Raw genomic sequence first — 19,533 nt, 5'->3', positions numbered from 1 at the left:
ATGCAATGAACTCCAGGCAATGTAAGAATGGGAGAGAAAAAAGAGGAGAAAGCGGAGAAGCGGTGCAATGAAATCTGATATTTGATATGTAAGCTAATCCCTTTGAGTCCTCCAGCCAGATTTTTTTTTGTCACTTGTGCAGAATCATTTCTTTATTTCCTTCTTTCTGCTTTTTGATCCCACACCCTGCCCCCTGCACAGTTGGAACGTTCCCAAAAGACTTTGGCAGAGGTCAGTTCTCAGAAGCTTTTTAAACTTTAGTTAGAATACATTTATTGATTTTTTTTAATGACCAGAGGAATGAGGATTTTTGGAAAAAGCTCATCTGAGATTCAGTGTCTGGCTTTGGCAATCCGAACTCTTTTAAACCTTTGGGACCACTTCATTAGACGCCAGGTTCTTATCTGTAGTAAAACTTAGTCAGGATTCTGGCATATTGGATTTTTTGTGGGATTGATATCAGCTGACAGTTTGGCCTCATAGACATTGGAGTTAGAAAGTATTTTTCTAGAACTGAATAATGCAGTCAGAGACTGCCTAAGTGTATAAAAAAGCAGGTACTCTTTCTAAAAAAATTCAGTCATGTGCCTGTAGAAAATATTTAGTAGTATGTGTTGGCACAATAACTTTTCTTAGGCTATTTTCCCTTCATGTAATAGTTTGAGATTAAACTATTTTACTTGTCTAAATTAGCAATGAAGGGAAAGTACATTTTTGTGAACTAAAAACCTGACAATTAAGGATAGGGTAATGTTTAAAGAAAAAGATCTTTTCATATTTCAGAATTTCTGTTTCAATGCATTTTTAAAGTTTGTTGCTTAAATTTTGAACATGAAGGAGAACACGACAAGATTTCCTGCTTCCATAATTCTGAGATAATTCTCATATGAATCAGGAAGTGTACTCCCTAAGTTATTCTAGTTGATATTGTCCTAGCACCCATATTCAAGGTTAGGCTCTGCTGTCTGTTTGGCTAGTGTCAAAGGAAAGGAGATGGAGCGATTATAGAGTGTTTAAATAGTATACATTGAAAGCTTACTATTATGCTGACTATTATTATTTCAGAATTATTTAGAGGTTATTTAAATAGCAAGTAGCTCTAATACATTCAAAATGAATTAATTTATATGCAACCTTTCAAAAATGCATCTATTGTTAGAATTAACATAGTTAAAACGTCCATACTAAAGCAATCTACAGATTCAGTGCAATCCATATCAAAGTCCAACAACAGTTTTCATGGAAATAGAACAAAGAATCCTAAAACTTATATGGAACAACATAAGACCCTGAATAGTCAAAGCAATCCTGAGAAAAAAGAACAAAGCTGGAGATGTCACACCACTTGATTTCAAAGTATACTGCAAAGCTATAGTAATCAAAACAGCATGGTACTGGCAGAAAAACAGACATAGAGATCAATGGCACAGAATTGAGAGCCCAGAAATAAATGCACACATGTTTTGACAAGAAGCCAAGAACATACAATGGACAAAGGAAACTTTCTTCAATAAATGGTGTTGGGGAAACTGGACAGCAGCACGCACAAGAATGAAAGTAGACCACTATCTTACACCATACACAAAAATTAACTTGAAATGGATTGAAGGCTTGAATGTAAGATCTGAAACCCTAAACCTCCTAGGAGAAAACATAGGCAGTGCACTCTTTGACATCAGTCTTAGCAGTATCTTTTTGAATACGTCTCCTCAGGCAAGGGGAACAAAAGAAAAAGAAACAAATGGGACTACATGAAACTAAAAAGCTTCTTCATGGCAAAAGAAATCATCAGTAAGATGAAAAGACAACCTACCAGTTGGGAGAAGATATTTGCAAATTATGTATTTGATAAGGGGTTAATATCCAGAATATATAAAGAACTCATATAACTTAATAACAAAAAAGCACACAACCTCATTAAAAATGGGCAGAGGATCTGAACAGACATTTTCCAAAGATATACAGATGGCAAACAGGCACATGAAAAGATGTTTTTAGGGAATGTTTTAGTTATTAGGGAAATGCAAACCAAAACCAAAATGAGATATCACCTCATGCCTGTCAGAATGGCTGTTATTAAAAAGACAAGAAATAAGTGTTGTAGAGGGTGTGAGGAAAAAGGAACCTTCATACACTGCGGGTGGGAATGTAAACTGTTGCAGCCACTATGGGAGAAAAATGGAGATTTCTCAAAAATTTAAAATAAAACTACCATATAATTCATGTATTTCTAGCACCCATTTATTCAAAGAACACAAAAACACTAATTTGAAAAGATATCATGCACTCCTATGTTCAGTGCATCATTATTTACAATAGGCAAGACTTGGAAACAACCTAAATGCCCAGTGACAGATGAATGGGTAAAGACACACACACACACACACACACACACACACACACACACACACACACAACTGGAATACTACTCAGCCATGGAAAAGATGAAACCTTGCCATTTGTGACAACATGGATGGACCTTGAGAGTATTATGCTAAGCAAAGTAAGTCAGTTGGAGAAAGTCAAATATCCTATGATTTTACTCATGTGGAAGATAAAACAACAATGAACACATAGCTACAGAGAACAGATTGATGGTCACCAGAGGGTAAGGCAGATGGGCAAAAGATGAAAGGGATAAAGGGGCACATTTGTATGGTGACAGATGGCAACTACACTTTGATGGTGAACATGCTGCAGTCTATGTAGAATTTGAAATATAATGATGTACATCTGAAATTTATGTAATGTTGTAAACCAATGCTACCTCAATTAAACAAATAAATACAAAACAAAACAAGAATACATGTATTATAAAGAACAAGGTAACTGTACTTTTTTCTTTGTACATCCACCTTAAAAAAAAAAGAAATATAAGTGCACTGTAAACTACATATTCAAAGAAAAAGGGCAATCAGTGTCATTTGGATGATGCGTACTTTGAAAGTTAATTCCATAAAATTTGTGAATTGCAATTTCCTATTTTAACAGAAATTCCAAGATCACGCTTTTTCCTTCTTAACTCCTCTGTATTTTGAAAAACATTAATTATTCAAAATTCACTATATTGCCACTGAAGTTGAAACAAATGAACATTGATCTATATAATCCTCTTCTTAACAAAACTTCTTAAATACTAAATTATTGTTATATTTTATTACTTAGAATGCAAACTGTTCAAATTATTTTGAACTGTCTGTCATAGAACATATAAACGTATGTACGTTTTAACAATTATTATTTCATTATTAAAGTAATAATTTGGATTTCAGTATGTTCTACCAGAAAAATGATTATTTAAAAGCATAGAGAGTAGGCACATTTTATTATAAACGAAAGAAACTTAATAACTCCTGTTACTATAAAATTTGGAAACCATGATTAGGATTCAAATATGTGTAATTTATGTGTAATTATAGTCACAACATAGCCATTTTTGAGGGTAAAAAACACTGATTAAATAGAATGATTATTTTTTATATTGATCACTTGAAAACTATTTGTCAAGTGGAGAAAGAAAAGAACATACATTGCTGAGGAAATAATCTTCCTGGAAGCCCATCAAGTCTTCTTAGGGTTAGAGCAATGGGCTGCTGACTACTTGTAATGCAGAAGGGTTAAAAGGAGAGCAGGAAACCCTTCTGCCCCCAGCCGTTAATCCATTTTGCTCACATAGAATCTCCATTTTGAACCGAGTCTTTTTCTAGCTACTTTATTGGTTCTAGCTTTCAATAGTTACATCTGTTGTATATTTTATCATCTTTTCTCCCATCATAGGAAGCTTCTCATTTTCCTGTATATGGTAGAATGCTGGAACTCCTTCTGATAGTGAATTATTCACAGCAGGTCACAGTTTCTCCTTTATTATGCCACAGGCTAATAGCTGAGTACTCCCTTACATTGGAACAAGCTAAAGCATCTGTGAATTGCTCTTAGGCTAAACTCGAAGAAGGAGGTGCTTGTGGGTATGAAAGCTTTGGATAGTTTTGGATACTTGGGAGAGAATAACGTCCTTGCCTTTTAGTATCTTTACAAATGCTAAAAGAGTACAGCAGAAACAGACCACTGGAGGAATTACCACTCAAGTACAATGCCTTAGCTGAGTACCTGCTAGGATGAGAGTTTTGGTGTTATACATGCCTTGGACTTCTGGTTAACTGATTAATCAGGACATTGCCATTTCTGTGAGGGCAGAAACAATCTCTGTGCAATTAAATTGCAAACTAAAGGAGATAAGTAACAGGCCTAATCTTTGGTTTTGATTTTAATAAATAAAAACTCTTCTCTATGAGGGTAAGAACTTTGTATATTCTTCTCTAAACTTCAATATTACACAGAGGCTGGGTATATAGTAGACACTGATTAAGGAACCTTCCCCTCTCTCTCGTGTCCTATCCTACTTTTTCCTGTCCTATCCTATCCTGTCCTCTGTATGTAAGCGGGCAAACTGACTGTCACCATAATGAGTTGATTCCCTTATCTTGCATTAATTATAACTTATTTTGATATTTAGCTAAACAAAATGTAAGAAATTCAACGTTTTATAAGTGAAAGTGTCGGGTAGTATATTGATTAAGCTTTGAGGATTATTCTCTGTTTGGATTATCTGTAGTCCTTTTCCCCTAACAATAAACTATAAGTTGTCCATGTACTGTATATTATTTATATCCTTTATATAAATAAAGGCTGTTGGCTGTTCCAAAAAATATCAGTGACATTTTTTTCAGTGGGGAAGAAGGTTAAGAGTAATTTGTTCTTTTTATTTATTTATTTTTTTATTGAAGTAACACTGGTTTATAACTATTTAAATTTCAGCTGTGCATCAATATATTTTTATTTTTGCATAGACTACATCGTGTTCACCACCCAAAGACTAATTACCATCTGTCACCATATAAAATGTCCTTTTACTCCTTTAAATAATTTATTCCAATTATCATGTTAAAGATGAAGATGCTAAAGGATAGAAAAGGTAAGGGATTTTTCATAATGTAAAATAAATAACTACTGGGAGTGTTTTCATTTTAACATTGGTCTTCTGGTCAACATAACCTGTTCTTTCCTTTATTATTCTCTTTTTTTTATCTTACTTTGCATTTAGTTTGCTCTTTTCTTACTTGCTTAAGATGGAAGTTTTGGTTATTGATTTAAGAACTTTCTTTTCTAATATACGTGTTTAAAGCTATATATTTGCTTTTAAGCACTGCTTTAGCTGCATTCCATAAATTTTGACATTCTGTGCTTTAGTTTTTCTTTAGTTGAAAATATTTTCTATTTTCTCTTGAGATTTCTTCTTTAAGTGCATGGGATGTTTAGATTTTTTTTTTTCTTTTTGGCTGAGGAAGATTCACCCTGAGCTAACATCCATGCCAGTCTTCCTTTATTTTTTAGTATTTGGGCCACCAGCACAACATGGCTGCTGACAGAGTGATGTAAGTCTTTGCCCGGGAACTGAACCCGGGTCGCTGAGGCAGAGCACACTGAACTTAACCAGTAGGCCACCAGGGCTGGCTCTAGAATTTTTAAAAAAATTTCCAAATATTTAGGGATTTCCACAATTTTTTTTTTTAAGTTTTGAATTTAATTCTGTTTCGATTAGACACCTCACTTTGTATGATTTCAGTCCTTTTAAATTTATCAAGATTTGTTTCATGACCTAAAAGTCTCGGTGAGATAGGAGAGAGATGGTAGAATTTACAGGCAAAAATGCTACAGAATCCCCAGTGTTCTTACCAAAAGTAGAGTAGTTTTTCTGGCATAAACACATAACTTATTGGATGACTGGTTAATTTCCATAGTCATGAAACAGTTGTTTTTGACAATTTTATACAGTTTTATCATTGATTTAAAATTCCGCCCCAAGGTACCCTCCTTTATAAATTGGCTTACATTCCTGGGGCCCATGAATGGCCGTATGTAGAAAATATGGTGCATTTAGGACTAAACTTTGTACTCCTGATTTAAAATACACCAGGACTTTAGAGATGTGTTTGTGTTGAAAGTGTTGAAGCTAATTTCATGGGAGCTTGAGATCTTAGCATAGTGTTAGCATGGTATTAAAGCTTAAGTGTAGAGAAGTGCAGAGAGCATTCTTGGTACAGGGGATTACATCAACAAGCCACTCTGTCTGAGGAGCCAGTCAGCAACCCAAGCTGGCTGATGTGGAAATTCTATTTCGTAGAATAGAGTAGTGTCAAGAAGATATTTGTAACAGAAAAGAATATTTTCATCCTATAGAGGGTCTGGAAAACCAGACTCGATGGAAAGCAGTAGAGTGCTTTTATGGACTACTGAGCTGAAAATTATCATGAGGAAAATGACTCATCAGATTATTCTGGCCACTATTTGCAAGGTAGCTTTGAGAGGGGATAGAATAGTACTATAAGAATACCAAGGTTCTATGCCATATGTCAGGTATGGGGCCAGTGATGAGATGATGTAGTAGCAGGTAGCCGAGCTAAGTGTAATATGTCTTGGAATCTTATCTTGGCACTGTCATGTGATACCCATGATAATGTGTATGAGTTGCAGCTTTCTAATCTGTAAAAGAGGAAAAATTCCTTCTCTGCCTACTTCACATAGCTGTGAGGATTATGGTATTGGAAATAGAGATGAAAACCAAACCTGAATACTCTATAGAGAGAATAATATGGCGACTGGATGATGGTTATCAATAAGAAATGAAAATGGAAGATATTTGAAGATAACCCGTAGACCAGTAGATTGAGAGACTGAAAGATGGTAGTTGGAAAAATGATTTGAACGTCATGAGTAATAAGATACCATTTGAAGCCCTGGTTGAAGATGTGGAGGTAAAACATCATAAATGCAGTTAATGTGTCTATTTATAGAGCTTTGTCACATATTTTCGTATTTAACTTCTGAATAATTTGAAATGATAGCTATGAAGGCTATATACTTTTTTTACAGATAATAAAATTGTGCCACCCAATAATTAACCATTTGTTAATTCTAAAAGTGATTTAAAGGCTAACTCATAGACACAAAGGAAAAAACCTGCCTTATAAAGATTTCTCTAACTCGTTGTATTTTTTTAATCTCAATTCTCACAGACCTTTTAAAAGATATCACTGTCATCTTACACTGCAAATCATCTTTTAACTGACACCAGAATGATCTTTTGAAAATGTTTGTTCATGTCACTTATTCATTGCCTCATGAACCTTTACTGGACACTTCAGTAGGAGATGTCAAATAATTTTGGACTTAATGCTACACAGACTAAGACAATAAAATATCTTTTCTTCTTAATTCCCGGCTAATTTTTACTGGGATATCCTGGAATCTCATTTAAATATCAGAATATGAAGGTGCCTTCTAATAGTAAACAGTGTTATGAAATTTGGGAGATGATTATTTCCTGCAAAATTCACTTAAGAAAGCTTATTTTTTGCTTTTCCTTATAAAGATCATTTTATCAAATATGGACAGTGATAGTCAGTACAGTGCTATTTGTGAAGGTTAAGGATGAGACTCTGAATATGGACCACTTGCATTCAAATTCTGGCTTTGCCACTCCGTGTCTCAGAATATTTATTTGTAAAATAAAGTAGGTAATGTTCATACTAACCTCAGGGAGTTTTAGAAAGGTTAAAGGAGAGTATAAGTAAAGTGTTTAAAACCTTTAAAAATTTTTGAGATTAAATGAGAATATAAATATAGTGTTGAAAAATAGGAAGTGTTTAAAATTTAAAAAGATTAAAAAGAGTGTGTGAAGAATATACAATCTCTTTCTGTCACTCTCTCATTTTGTTCTTTCTATCCAACTGAAATGTAAATGTGAACTCTATGAGTGCTAGTTTTGTCTGTTCATTTCACTCCTGAGTCCACAGGACTTAGAACAGTCCCTCGGCACTAAGTAAATATTTGATGAAAGAAAGAAGGAATGAATGAATGAATGAATGAATGAAGTCGCTGTACTTTTTAAACTTACTATTTCAGGATTAGAAAATTTACCTTTAATGTTCATCTTTATCATGTATTCTTATTTTTTTTAATTGATGAATCGAACCTTAGTGTTATTTTATTTTCCGTTTTTGATGTCTTACGTATGTGTGTTTACAAGGTTTCATCTAAAGCATAGATTAATTTAACTTTTAATTTTTAATTAAAGTCATTTAGCACTCATACCCAAAGTATTTCCATTTAATTTACAAGACCCAGAGTGAATTGCTGGTGAATTGCTTTTTATGTCACTTTGAATAGTAATAAAAACATATTTGTATGGATTCATTTTCATCCAAGACAACCAAATTTTTATATCCTCCATTGAGTGCTTTCCTTTGAAAGTATCACAATGCTCAAAAATAATTCTAGGGCCGGCCCGGTGATGCAGTGGTTAAGTTCACACGTTCCCCTTAGACGGCCCAGGGTTCACCGGGTCGAATCCCGGGTGCAGACATGGCACTGCTTGTCAGCCTTGCTGTGGTAGGTGTCCCACATATAAAGTAGAGGAAGATGGGGATGGATGTTAGCTCAGGGCCACTCTTCCTCAGCAAAAAGAGGAGGATTGGCGGCAGATGTTAGCTCAGGGCTAATCTTTCTCAAAAAAAAAAAAATTCTAGGAGCTGGTTTTAAAAACCTGTTTTAGATCAAGTACACTAATTAAAAGAAGAAATTCAACCTTTTACTTTTTACTGATGGGACACTATCGCTTGATATGATACCTTTTCCTGCCCTTCTCTGATTTTCTGTTCCCTTCACCTGTCTACTCGCTTTTTCTTTCTCTGTGTTTTCCCTCAGACATGGGCTTCTTCCTCTTAAGGAGGCTGTGACCCTGTGTAAGCTTATTTCCTCTGAGTCGTCTGCTACCTCTTAAGTGCCTTAAGTGGCTGTGATTGAGTGAAACACTGAGACATTCAATAGCCAAACCGTAAATTGAAGATTCTCTGTCCTTCTGAACAAACAGGAAAGGAAAAGGACTTGTAAAGATAGTTATGTAAAAAAATTCACCTTGTTGACACATACACTGGCACATTTTTGTTTTTGGTCTCAATTTATGTGAGGCCAATACAGACAATTTCCAATAAATAATTTTAATTTTTTAACTGAAAAACATATAAGTGTTTTGTTCACCCAGTCAGCATTTTTAGGCCCTATTGGGAGCTTGGTTCTTTAGGGAGGGATAATACAAATTGAAGAAGTAGTCACAGTTGCTGTTCTCAAGCAACTGACATTATGTGTTCTCAAGCAATTCACATGATAAGCAATTTATATTATAAGTAGGGTTCAGCAAAATAGAAGAATATACAAAGAAGTATGGGGGCATCAGGGGAGGTACAATTGGTTCTGTCTGTGGTAGAGTGTGGCTCTGGTAAGATCAGGGAGAACATGTGGAATAAGTCATGTGTGGATTTCGGAAAGTATTTCCTAAATAGGAGAACAAAGATCTAAAGGGTGAGCATATTTGTAGGAGAGCCTGTACTGTCATTACTTGTGATTTTGCAGATATGTAGAATATTTGCAAGATGGAACATGCTTGTTCTTCAAAACATGGGCAAAAATACCTTTTGTAAACAGCCAGTGATTATTAAAGGAACATACTTGATTTGTTGAAAGAACAGCTGTGCAGGGAAATTCAAGAAGGTGATTAAAAAATTACTTTCAGTTGCCTGTTCAAGTAGTCAAGTGTGCCTTTCAAATATGGGTTGGGTTGCTCTTGTGCTACAAAATCTCACTAACTGGACAAATATGGGTGGACATCCACTAGAAAAAATACAGTAAGTTCCATTGCTCTAATATTTCAAGATCTTCAAGTAATATATAATGCTTTATTAGTGAATATTTTTCCATTAATTTGTTTTCATATATATCTGTGGGTAATCAGTAGTGATTCTATAAAGGAGAGCTCAATTTTAATTTTATGCTAATGAGTGTCTGCCCATATATAAGTTCTTATTCGTTTGATGACAAAGATAATGGATTTTATCTTTGTTTTGGCACATATATGATTACTTAGCGCTTTGCTAATAGCATAGTACTCCTAATAGCATGATAAATACTGAATATCATAATAATTAATGCAGCTGAGGCTTGTATAAAGCACTTAAATGAACTCACTAGATAGAAGTTCAAAAATTAATATGACCAGTTGTAGAATCATTAGAAAGCTTTGAAATCCCAAAGAAAATGCTTTGAAGGACATTACTCTTTTCTTGTGAAATATCTGGCATGTTGATATTAGTTTAATAATAAAAGAAATAGAAAATGTTATGGCAATTTAAAAAAAATGAAGACCAAAAAAACCCTGTAAATCTACTATTTAAGTAAACTTATTTTTGTTTATTCATTTCTAATATTATTAAAATCTGAATTTGTTTAAATTATTGTAATCACAATCTCTGTGTATGTACATAAATATACAGAGCGTGTGTACTTGTGTGTCTGTATGATTGAGTAGCAAGATATACCAACATGTTTCTCAATTTTTTTTCCGCAGCAGTTCTAATGATAAAAGTGATTAAACACATCCCAGGATCTTAGCTGGAAATGCCTGTTGCAAGAAACCAGAAAATTTCGTGAAAATCTCAGAATTTATTTTTAAAACTTGCATGTTCTTTTAAGTAGGAAAATATTTAACTTTATACCTACCAAATTCCTTACCTTTTCCCAGTGAACATTATAGTAAATTAGATGGTGTGGGAAGATGTGTCACATGTGAATTGAGTTTTGTTTTTATACCATAGTTCTACTGCCATACCCCAAGCATTGTGGAAGAAAACATACTTGGCAAGCAATAAGAAATATATGTCTGCTCAAATTTTTCTACAACTGTAGCCTTAAAATATATATTTTTTTCTCATCATCTAATTTTATTTTTTACAGCAATGTTCAAATGTCCAGTAAATTGGAGGAAAAAAAACATGGACTTTTAGCAACTGAAGAGCAAATTAAGGTAATTATTAGATTATCGTTGCCAATCATAACTGTTAGTAATTTCAAAGTGTATTTAATATATTTGCATTCAAGTTAGTATATGCTTTTATGAGTATTATACTGAAAATTCTATGTATTGTTTAATGAGTTACTAAAATGGAATTTTGTATATTTTTGAAAAATAATTTGATATTTGTTGTGAACGAATACGTAAGTACTGTAGTTCAAAGTATTTGCTGTTATGATTAAGTATACTCCCGCTATATGAAAAATAAATGGGCTACTAAAAATAAATAATTTTAGTAGCTCTCTGTCTCTTTCCAAAGGCACATAGCTATATTAATGTCTTAGTGGAATAACTATTCAGAATTTTAAAATTAGTGCATGTATACCAACACAACTTATTAAAGTCATTTTTGTTTAATTCATTTCACTTGCTCTGAGTTATATAGTCATGATGGTGAATATGAATATTAGGAAATAAAATGTATTCATTTTATAGCACCAAGATGTTTAATATAAAACAGATTATTTTCATAAGTAATGTTTTTATTTATCACAAATGTATTTATGGAGTACAACATAAAAGACTCCAAGGAATATAACATTAGGCCAGTACATATATTTGCTGCATCTTCTTCAGCAAATAATTTGAAGGCAAAACAGGCCTTTATGTTAATCAATCAACAGTAAAATTGGAATTATTTTCTTTTTCAACTCATTGATGTTAATTTCTGTAAAGTGACTTTGCAATGTTATAGTGTAAATTACTATAAATATACAGCTTAAAAGTAGAAATATCAACTTTCTTATTTTTCTTCACATTAAAATAATTCATGTTCATTTAATTTTGACTTGGTATAAATGGTATGTATTATAAATTATTATAAATTTATTCAAAGATTCTGTATTCTTCTTTTTACTCTAAGAGTACCAAGTGACTTAAGACTATAAAACCATTGCGCTCAGCTTTGTAGACACTAAATTTTCCAATTGATATCCCTTCTTTTAGATATTTTTACCTTAATTTCTTTGTCACTTCTTTCTTGTGCACATTCATTCATATATGCAAACAATTAATATTATTCCTATTTTCAAGAGTGGATATGATTGAATTTCCTTTATTTGTACTTACTAGCTTATCTATACATTAACACATAAATTTTGCACACATCCTTATAGTGACTTGAAAATGAAATGAGTTTTTTGGTACTTAGTGAAATAAATAAATTAATTAAATGAACAAAAACAGGCTGATTCAATCATCTTTTTTGAAATTAAGCCAAGCACAACTTAGATGTGCTTGCTCTGGAGAAATTAAATGCTAGTGGGAAAGATATGGCGCTCCAAGGGAATTATTGCATACATTTTAAAGAATCAGTGACAGACTGCTAAGGAAACAAACCTGGGAGCAGGTCACTTTTGCTGGAGGCTCTTGAAACATTCATAGAAGTTGCAAAATTCACTGAGGGGTTGTTGCGGCCGGGAAGGTGAGGTCATGCATTCCAGGCGAACAGAATAGTTTCTGAAAGGGTACAGAAAGGAGCAAAGGATGGCCACTGAAGGATTGATATTTCCAGTGTGGTGAAGGATTACACATGTGGTAGGACAATGTTAGGAGATGAGTCTGGAAAAGTAGGGTTTGCAACAGCCTGTGCAATATCATGTTTGCCATGTTAAAGCTTAATTTTTCAGCCTAGATGTCTCTAGAGTGGTTGTCCATAGGGTTGTGAGAAGAAAATTTCAGGACCTCTCTTGATAGTTATTTTTATTAAGAAATATAAGAAAGAATTAAGATCTTATAATATTTAATGTGATCACTGCTGCAGGCCCCCAGATATGAAGTTTCTGGAGGAGTCATAGACATTTTTGCAGTGTTAAGTGATTGACAGTATTTGCTTCCTTGTTTTGAGGTATAATTCATATACCATAAATTCACCCTTTTAAAGTGTACAATTTAGTGGTTTTTAGTATATTCACCAAAGTGTGTAACTATCACTACTGTCTAATATAGAACCTTTTTATCATCCCTAAAAGAAACCTTATACCCATGAGCAGTTACTCCCCATTACCCCCTTACCCCATCTGCTAGCAACTACTGATATACTTTCTGCCTCTATGGATTTACCATATAAATGGAATCATACAATACCTGGCCTTTTGTATCTGCCCTTTTTTCTTAACATAATGTTTTTAAGTTTCACCTTTGTTGTGTCAATCAGGACTTAATTTCTTTTTATATCTGAATAATATTCCATTGTATGGATACATTACATTTTGTTTGTCCATTCTTTAGTTGATGGGCATTGAGTCTTTTATACATTTTGGCTATTGTTAATAATGCTCCTATGAATATTTGGGTACACGTCTTTGTGTAGGCATGTGAATTCATTTCTCTTGGATATATACTTGAAGTGGAATTGCTGGGTCCTATGGTGACTGTATGTTTTACCTTTTGAGGAACTTCCAAACTGCTTTGCAAAGTGGCTGCTGCATTTTACATTCCCACCAGAAATGTACGTGTTCCAATTACACCATATCCTTGCCAAAAGGTACTATTGTCATTTTGATTATAGCCATCCTAAGAAATTAAGTCACGTGATATCTCATTGAATTTTGATGGCCATGTTTGTTTTTAAGTGTATTTTAGCATACGGATGTTACGTATGTTTGGATAAGTACATTGTCAATTTTTAACTAGACTAGTCCTCATATTTAGACAATTGACTTTATGAAGTGTTAAATAAAAGTTATTTGATTAGTACATGCAACATACGTCAACAATAAAAAAAATGGCAGAGCTGACATTTTCCCTACTTCTATTATGGGATATTTTTCAGATTCATTATATGATAGAAGCATTGACAATCTACTCAGATTTATTAAAAATTGCTAAAAACTTAATATAATCAAGAAAACTATGAAATAGGGATTTATCTCATATCATAAGTGATTAAAGTTGTTCGACAAATGTATTTTGTCTCAAGATGTAGCTTGATGATTAATAGTACACAGCAACACAAATACAAGACTTTTAGTAACATCTGGAACACGAATGCAAAGCTCTCTGGGTTTTTCAGCGATGTTTAAAGTCATGCTCCATCTAGTCATTTACACATTTTCCCTAAACTTTATGATGAATCCTTAGAAGCCTTATTTGAGATTTCTTGCAGGGAAGGAATAAAATCATTAGAGAAACCACAGTTCTTCCTGCTGTGGTAAAAATGTCTGAAATCACACAAGAAAAATTATATGGCAACAAATAAAAATGTATTACTTTGTCAGCAAATACTGTTGGAAGATGACATTAAAAATATTGCTTTAATCAGAAAAAAGTATTAGAACAAATTATGAAGTCTGAGAGATTCACTTTGCATTTGGAAAAAATATCTGTATTTTTAATGTGTCAATTTATGATATTTGCTAGTTTAATTTTTTAAAATCAGGTTTATTGATGTCTAGCATATATGTAGTAAGCTCTTTTTAACTTACAGTTTTGTTTTGACAAACACATAAAGTTGTGTAAGTATCACCAAAATCAAGATATAGAACGTATCCGTCACCCCCAGAAGTTCTTTTATGCCCCTTTGTAGTCATCCCTTTGCACCACTATGAGCCCTGGAAATTTCTGGATTCTATTTTAGTAATAAAATACAAAAGAAAACAAACAAACAAACACCTGAGAGGAAGCAGAGTAAAGAGGTGGAGTTTTGAAGGCAGACTCTATGTATGACCTTGAGGGTGTTACTTACCCTCTCTGTGCTTCAATTTCCTCATCTGTAATATGGGGTTAACAAAATCGTCTACCACATATCACTTGGAATAGAGCTAGGCATGTCTAAGCACTTAAAAACACTGTTTTTTTGTTTTTTACAAACAAAAACTATAATTTTTTGAACCTCAAAGGAGAAGATATATTTTCTGCAGTAAATGACCTCTTTGAATGGATTTAACCACAAAGCATCAAAGTTTTCAAAATAATAAAGCCTATTTAGAAACAGTACTGTCACAGAAGTTTTGGTTAATGGCTCTATTCTTCCAATGCCTTAGGCACAGATCCTTGGAGTGATTATTGAATTTTCTTTGGCACGTATCGCACATCCATCAGCACATTCTGTCCGACTACTTCTGAGCACCTCCTCAGCTACTACCTTGGTTCAAATCACAGTCTCTTCTTGCCTGGAGAATTACAACAGTTCCTGTTTTCCTGGCTCACTGTTTTCATTGTATAGCACTCAGCGCTGTTCCATCTTCATCTTCCTCTGCGCTCCAGCTGCCCTGGCTTCATTGCCATTCGCTGAACGCACAAGGCTACTCTACCTAGAAGCCTTAGCCTTTTGGTCTCTCTAGCAATCACATTCTCCCTAGTTATTCCACGGCTTATTTCCTAGGCTTTAAATCTCCTCTTCTCATGGCAGCCTTCCCTGAACATCCTATTTAAAATTATGAAACTGCCTGGGGACGCCCTCTGCCCTCCTCTCCTGCTTTATTTTTCTCCAGATCACGTTACCACATTACGCACAATTTTGTATGTTGTCTTTTCTCATTAGTTAATATATTCTTAATATTTCCTCTTTATAGCATCCTTTTAATTTCTTTTTTTATGTGTCTTTTATATTGTACCACTGGCCTTGCTCATCAATTCGGACATTAGAAAGATCACTCTGGAGGAAGTGTGGGTGACCCTTTGACGAGAGGCGGGAAGATTATTTGGGAAAAATTTGCAATAACTCAGGTGAATTATAATGAAGATCTGGTTTAAGGCAACAGCACTGGGGATTGAGTGGTAGTAACACATTTGGGACTATTTGGAAGGTAAAATTTATGGGTCTTAGTGACTGATTGCATTCAGGTAGTGAGCGTTGAAGTCTCAGTGGGATGAATCTCAGGTTTGAAACTAGCAACCCTGATGGCTGGCGGTGCCATTTACTGAGCTTTAGGGAGCAGAGCTCTTTGTGTGTGTTTTCTTTACTAAAATAATAATTAGTGTTTTTATAGAAATAGTAATGCTTGTCTTTTACAGAAATAACATCCAGAACTAGATGTTAATTTTTATATCTAGGTAGGAGTGATCTCTACAAATATAACACCTAAACCAAAGCTCCTTAATTTTCTCACTTCTTTAATCATTTGTTTATAGAAATTAAAAAAAAAATGTTTTGGTTTGCTGTGAAATTACATTTTCTAATTAATTTCAAAACCGTAGTCAAAAAGTACAGGATGTAAAACTGGCCATGGGCAGAGTAAAAGCACATTAATTATTGAGGCAGTCATCTCTGCTTATTCCATTCTTGGAGATATAGTGGCTGTCAGAATCTGTCAGCTGTATAGTTAGCGCCCTTCAGAATTTACATGCATAAATGGCGACCTTTGGAGATTTGCATAAAGATAAGTCTGGCGTTCAAATGATAGCTGCCAGTCAGTTGAGTAGTGTCAGCCACTACTTAAACCGCAGAAGGGGCCACAAAGCAGTGAACAGCAAATGGACTACATACGAACCAACAATAATACTTTTTCACTAAACAAAAATAAAACCTATTTTTACTACAGTTTTACAAAGGTTAAAGAAGTAACAACCAATCACTGAATATCCCTGGATCAGTATTTTTGGTGTACATAGCTTTTCTTACTAAATGTTTCTGTCAAAACCTTTTATGTTTTAAAATGACTAAATTTTAAAATTTAATAACTTAAAATATTTATTAATTTAATATTATAAAATTAATGCATACTCTTCTAGAAAATATTGCAAACAAAGAATATTAATTTTATCCATAATCCTACACCCAGAGGAAACCGTGGTTAACGTTTTAGTGTAAATTTTTAGTTATCTTTTAAATAAATAAGCAAATATACATAACATATTTATAGGCTCATATATGTGCAAGTACCTTTCTGCTAGCATCATACTACATTTTATTTGTCATAAATACTACTGAGAGAAGCATATCTTTATATAAATCTTTTGGTACACAGGTGATTATTTCCTCGAGTAGATTTTTGTAGTGAAATTATTGGGTCCAAGTGTGTGACTCTTTTTAAAGCTTTTGATACATATTGTTAAAACTTCCTTTCAGGTTTCACTTCCATAAGCTGTCTTTTTACCTGTATCCTCACCTTCCTTTGATCATTTTTAAATGTTGTATTTTAAATGTCTGGTAAAAGCTTGCCACTTAGGGAATGTCACATTAAAACCTAAGTAAGGCAGAAAAATAATTTTCAATTTTAAAAAATCTATCTTTTCTTTGAGTATTGTTACAAATTTCAATTTCTGTGTAAGTAGCATGTCACTTATCACTTGCCTCACCCATCAACCTAAACCTAAAACATTCATGTTTCAGCACAATGCAGAATACCTAAAACAAAAGCAAAAAATAATGACAACAAAGTGAAGAACTTCGAGCATTCAAAATAATTGTACATAAATTCTGTGTAAGACTATCAGAGCAAATAAAATGTGTTCCGCATCTCCTGTCTTTTTTGTCATACATCTCTGCGTATTTTCTTTTTGTTGAGGAAGATTAGCCCTGAGCTAACATCTCTGCCAATCTTCCTCCACTTTCCGTGTGGGTCACCACCACAGCATGACTGATGAGTGGTGTAGGTGTGCGCCTGGGATCTGAACCCGGGTCACTGAAGCAGAGTGCACTGAACTCAACCACTACACCATGGGGCTGGCCCCATCTCTGCTTATTTTAAATGCCCATTTCTTTTCCTACTTTGGCAAACAAAATTGTGACAACTGTAATTTTAGAATGCAACCAGACCTCCTTTAGATTTTTCATCTTGCAAATCCCTGAACCATGTTCTTTAACTCAGTACTTTAAAGATAAGACATAAAGAGTAGTTAACAATAAATGCTATGAAAGGGTACACAGTTTTTTACTGATATAGTTAAACATGAATTCAGGCAATATGTGGGATGTGTACTAGTCCAGTCAAAGCTCTAAGATGACTATAATATTCACTTTCCATTATTTATTTATTTGTTTACTTTTATTTTTTGGTGAGGAAGATTGGCCCTGAGCTAACACCTGTTCCCAATCTTGCTCTTTTTGCTTGAGGAAGATTGTTGCTGAGCTAACATCTGTGCCAGTCTTCCTCTATTTTTTGTATGTGGGATGCTGCTTCAGCATGGCTTGATGGGTAGTGTATAGGTCCATGCCCAGGTTCCGAACCTGCAAACCCTAGGCAACTGAAGTGGAGTGCGTGAACTTACCACTACGCCACCGGGCTTGCCCCTCTGTTATTTATTTTTATGGATAAACCCTGAACTAGCAGTGAGGCAGATGGAATACTGTGTCTTGATCTTTGTATTTGACCAGATTTTCTTTGTCCTAAACTGGCCACTGCTGCCTCTAACCCACAACGTTGAAAAAATATTATGTGGTTCAGAAAAGACTGCTCATTTCTATCAGAATCAAGGATGCTATACTGAATAGAGAGAGATCTGCTCTATGCCTTAAATATTTATAGATTGGGGTTTTGTGCCACAGCTAAAGGCTAAAAACAGTTCATTATTGGCTGTTGATTTTCTTTGTTTATTGTTTGCAGGAGAGGGATTTGTTCATAAATTTTTGAGTATATACATTAAAAATTAGCCATTGTAAATGTTTGAGGTATTTTAACAAATGTGTATACCCAGGCAACCATGATGGTTATTTATCTGTCTATATCTCTATCTGCCTATTTATGCTTATAGTTTTGTTTTGTTTTCTATGTGCAGTTCTATGAGATTTAAGAGTTGTATAGAGTTGTGTTTTCATCACTGCAAGTAGGGTACAAAATAGTTTTATTACCTGAGAATTCCATCCTGTTACCCCTTGTAGTCATTATCTGTCTCTGTCTCTAACCCTTAGCAACTGCTGATCTGTTCTTGATTCTCATATTTTTAGCTTTTTCAGGATGTCACATGCATGAATCATACAGTGAGTAGCTTTTGAGACTACCTTCTCTGACTCATCATAATGCCCTTGAGATACATCCTTATTTTTGACTATATCAAATAATTTATTCTTTCTTTATTGCTGTGCAGTAGTCCATTGTACGGATGGATCAATTTATTTATCCATCCACTCATTCAGGAACATTTGGGTTTTTCTAATTTTTGGTGAAAATAAAGTTTCTATAGACATTTACATGCAGGGTGTGTGTGTGTGTGTGTGTGTGTGTGTGTGTGTGTGTGTGTGTGTGTATGTATCTATGTGTACATAAATTTTCACTTCTCTATGGTAAATACCTAAGAGTTGGATTGCTGGGTCATATGCTAAGTGTATCTATTGTTTCCTTTTTATTATTTCTATGTTTCATTTCTCTTCCTGGATTTTGTTTCTGTTTCTATTTTATTTCTATTTTAAATGGCATTATATAAAATGGTGTTAGACAGAAACTTTAATCTTCTTCAAGTGCTGAGTTATTAATTTTTGACAATAGCCCGACTATGGCAAGACCTGCTTTTATCGGTTTCTGAATTTAGGTAGGATAAATTACATCATCCAAGTGGAAAATGCTGCTTTTATGATTTTTTTCCTTCCATGATATTTTCGACTTTTCTTTAAAAATGATCTTGTTTCCTTTAGTAAATGATCCCCAAACATCCAACCCCTGGGACTACGGCTTAACTGCACTGGATGCAAC

General features: G+C 34.0%; 1 protein-coding gene across 50 annotated transcripts in view; it reads left to right on the top strand.

Annotated features, from left to right (window-relative positions):
- ADGRL3 (adhesion G protein-coupled receptor L3) overlaps positions 1 to 19,533 on the top strand; it is an 801,248-nt gene that overhangs the window by 161,535 nt on the left and 620,180 nt on the right. For all 50 annotated transcript variants that reach the window (XM_070612870.1, XM_070612873.1, XM_070612875.1 and 47 more), the window contains one exon: positions 10,846 to 10,915. The gene's annotated coding sequence lies outside the window, so the exon portion shown is untranslated. The remainder of the gene's footprint in view (positions 1 to 10,845; positions 10,916 to 19,533) is intronic.

The sequence above is a fragment of the Equus przewalskii genome, chromosome 3 (assembly GCF_037783145.1).
Source record: "Equus przewalskii isolate Varuska chromosome 3, EquPr2, whole genome shotgun sequence".
Classification (NCBI taxonomy): domain Eukaryota; kingdom Metazoa; phylum Chordata; class Mammalia; order Perissodactyla; family Equidae; genus Equus; species Equus przewalskii.
This window is presented reverse-complemented; position numbering and strand designations above follow the sequence as displayed.